This window comes from Echinops telfairi, unplaced genomic scaffold (genome assembly GCF_000313985.2).
Source record: "Echinops telfairi isolate 266 unplaced genomic scaffold, ASM31398v2 ScPeMD7_2565;HRSCAF=3150, whole genome shotgun sequence".
Lineage (NCBI taxonomy): Eukaryota > Metazoa > Chordata > Mammalia > Afrosoricida > Tenrecidae > Echinops > Echinops telfairi.
The window spans coordinates 213729-218087 of record NW_022106463.1 but is presented as its reverse complement, the minus strand read 5'-3'; positions in this window follow the sequence as shown (position 1 = coordinate 218087).

Sequence of the window (4359 nt, the reverse complement as noted above, 5' to 3'; positions counted from 1 at the left end):
TCTCTCTTATACACGAGTCGCTGTGGATTTGTTTCTCCAAGGTACCTAGACTAATACACCAATGTCTCTCTTCACCCACTTTTCAGATCACTTCTCTGATGAAATCTTCCAGATGTTTTAGGGGAGAATATATTTAGAGAATAGGTTTCTAAACATATTTGGTGTACTATCCCATTTCCAAAAAATGGCACTCTCCCAGACAACTGAGAACTTTTATACTATAGCCCATAATGCAGGATAAAACATCTCACTCAAAAACTCACCGTCATTGAGTAGATTCCCACTCAGTGACAGGAGGGAACTGCGGAGGTTGTAACTCTTCACAGGAATAAATAAAACGCCTTGTCTTTCTCCTGCAAAGCAGCTGGTGGTTTCAAACTGCTGACCTCATGGTTAGCAGCCCCATGCATAGCCACTACACCACCAGGGACCCTAAAAATAAACACACACACACACACACACACACACACACACACACACACACAGTTCTAGAACTCCCCAGCAGGGGGCGGAATCGCCTGCTTTGAGCAGCACTGCTCTAGAGAACAGAAAGAAGGCAGCACTTCCTAAGTCTCCTGATAACAAAATCTTTAACAAGAAAGGTCAATGACACACCAGTCACTTATAAACACACTGAAATATCATAGCTAATTGTTGGAGCCCATTGTTGCAGTCATTTCATTGCCGGTCTTTTTTTTTTTTCCTCTTTCTGATCCACTCCTTTACTAAGCTTGAGTCTCTGCAGGGACTCCTCCCTCCAGATAACGTGACCCAAGTAGGTGAGACGAAATGTCACTGCCCTGCGTCTGAAGTGCTTTCCAGCTGTATTTCTTCCAAGACATATTTAACCGTTCTTCTGACACTGGATGGTACAGTCAATATTCCTGGTCAAAAGCACGATTTAAAAGCATAGATAATTCTTCACCCTTCCTTATTCATTGTTCAGTTTTCACACATCCATAGAAAAATCCCACTGCCACCCAGTTGATTCCACCTCATAATGACCATTAGGACAGAGTAGAACGAATTCTGAGGATTTATAGCAGTACATTCTCAAAGCGCCTGGTGGGTTCTGATCACATACCTCTTTGTTAGCAGCCCAGCGCTTATTCCACTGTGCCACCAGGTTTTGGTACATGCATGTGAGGCAAAAATCACATGGCTCGGGGCGAGTGCGCCTGAGATTTCAAAGTGGCATCTTTGCTTTTGAACTTTTGTAAGAAGTCTTTTGCAACACGTGACCATCCTTTGATTTCTTGCCTGCTGCTTGTATTGCTAGTGATTGTAGATCCAAGTAAAATGAAATTCTGGGAGAATATCTTCTCTGATGCTGTGCTGTTGCTCACTGGCCCCGCTGTGAGGACCTCGGTTCTGCTTAGGATGAGTTGTAGTCTATCGTAAGGGCGGGATCTTCGTCTCTCATCCGTTAGCATTTCATGTTCTCTTCGTGTTCAGCAAGCAAGGTTGGGTTCCTAAATTCATCCTTCAGATGTTCATCTACGGAGCAGATCACCAGCTTGTTCATTTATTAGAACCACCAGTCTTTCAGCTAACACGCCAGGACTCGCTAATGAGTCCATCAGAGGTCCTATTAACTTCTGAAACTGATGTGCTAAAATGCCCTTCCAGGACACAGAGGAATCAAGATTGAGTTCGATCCATAGAAGCCAAGCACAGACAGGCTTTAGATGAAAGTGTGAAAAGGGCCAGAGATAAGTAATCTCAGATAATAGGTTGACTTTTTTTTAACACTGCACAAAAACAATAAACAAGAGAGCTGTGTGAAGTAAAAGAGCTACCCTGAACTATACTTTGAAAAAAATTCAGAAAAATGAAATTCACCTACAAATAAGTAACTGAGAAATATAGATCAAAGCTCAGAGAACATTTTTACAAGAAAAAAGAATAGAACACCAAACACATAGATAATGAAAACATGCCAGGAAAAAAAAGTGCTCAGAAAACATCAAAATTGCAACACAATTTTTTAAAGTAAGATTAAAAGCTTCAAGAAAATTATTCAAGTTGATGTACGTATGGATTGTGATAAGAGTCGTGTGAGCCCCTGATAAAAAAAAAGAAAAGAAAGAAAATTATTCAAGACTTGAAAGAACAGCAGTAGTCAGAAATAAATTGCCCACTTAGAAAGTTAGAAGCAGCAACAACAAAAAATCACATACAGAGTTATGAAGCCTGTTGTTAGGTGCCATCCAGGCAGTTCTGACCTGTAGCAACCCTGTGCGCAGCAGAACAAAGCACTGTCCAGTCCGGCATCATCTTTCCAAGTGTTTCTATGCTCACGCCCATCTAACTGGCATCGTGTGAATGCTAACTCACAGAAACCCCATAGGACAGGGCAGACCTGCCCTTGCAAGGTTCCTCTACTGAACGCTTTATGGGAGTAAATATAACCAAATGAGTCACTGGTCCTGCAGGCTCAGGAATCTCAGGACCACGGTCTAAGAAGACACTAAGGCCAATTGGCATAACACAGTCCACAAAGATAACATTCAATAGGCTGCTTTGCTGAGTAGCAGCTGGGGTCTTAAATGTTCATGAGGAACCACCTGAGATGCAAGTCGTTTTCTCTCCTTGTCTGGAGGAAAGAAGAGTGAAGAAAATCGAAGACTCGTGGAAACACTTAGTCCAATGGACTGATGGACCAGGGGAACATCAATCTTCAGTTTCCACTACCCCTACGAATAGAAGATCTAGATCAGCAGTTCTCAACCTGTGGGTCGCGATCCAATGATCCTTTCACAGGGTTGCCTGACTCATAACAGTAGCAAAATTGCAGTTATGAAGTAGCAACAAAAATAATTTTATGGGGAGGGGGAGTGGGGAAGGGAGGGGGGAAAATGAGGACCTGATGCCAGGGGCTTAAGTGGAGAGCAAATGTTTTGAGAATGATGAGGGCAATGAATATACAAATGTACTTTACACAATTGATGTATGTACGGATTGTGGTAAGAGTTGTATGAGCCCCTAATAAAACGATAAAATAAGAATAATAATTTTATGGTTGGGGGGTCACCACAACATGAACTGTATGAAAGGGTGGCGGCATTAGGAAGGTTCAGGACCATTGATCTAGATGGTGCTTGGCTACCACTACCAATTGCTCTGAAAGTGATCACCTTAGAGAGTGGGGTGAGGGTGGCTGTGGAAAAAAATTGAAAATAATAAAAACGAACACCAGGCTTCTGGGTTGCCTAGATACTGCTGGAACCTTTGAGACTATGACCTTCCGGCCTGGCAATGAGCTCACCACCATGGTTCAATATTCAGGCCAAACAGGAGGCAGGTCAATAAGAGAAAAAAATAACACTAGGGAGAATCATTTAGCAGCATTTATCCAGGGTTAAAATTTAGAAAGGTTAGGAAAGAAGGAGGCTGGTGGCTCAAGTTCACCCACAGGCACCAAAGAAGAAAGTCCTGGCTATGGAATCCCAAAAAGCAGCATTGGGGCCCAGTGGAGTGTAGCTCTCCTCTGACACATGTGGAGTCGTGATGGGTGAAAGCTGACTGGACAGCAACTGGTCTTTAATACCCAGTAAAGCTGAAGTGGAGAAAATGCTTTAAAGGAATGAAGAAATGAAGGCCAGGGGGAACCAATGACAAGAATCTAAGTACAGCTTCCTCCCTGGGGGATGGACAGCAGAGAAGAGGGCGGAGGGAAACATTGGGCAGTGTAACTTATGACAAAACTATAATAATTTATGAACTATGAAGGGTTCATGAGGGAGGGGGGAGAGTACACGCGAAGATAACGATCTAGAATTGTAGCCAGGCCAGTATTGTCCACATGGGGACATAATTCAAAGCTGCTAGGAGAAAATAGCTAAAAACTGTATTAGAGTAGAAGCTGGATTGCCTCAGTAGGCTCATAGTCACTGGTCAATACTGAGTGGGAATTGCCATTTGGGGGAAAGCGTTAAACTCTCAGATTTGGGGATCAGTGAAACTGGCACATATGTCATAGAGCTATCGATTGCGGATCCAGTGGAAAATAAAATGGAACTTTGGAGTTTGGGGTTGTTCCACTCATAACATCACATTGTAAGGGTCAGTGTTCTGTGTCAACTTGACTGGGTCATGATTCTCAGCGTTATGTAGTTATCCTTCATTTTGTCGGCTGATGTAATGATTCTATACTTTGAGATTATCCATAGCAATCTTCCTTGATACGCTCTCATGTGATCACCCATTCTATTCAGTTGTAAACAGTTTCCTCGGGGTGTCTCTTGAAACTAATACTACACCCTATCAGATCTTGTTTGATTCCTGTGGGTCTTGTTTCCAGGTTATTCTCACCTGACCTCCAGTTCTTGGTTTTGAGCCAGCAGCCTGCCCCCAGAC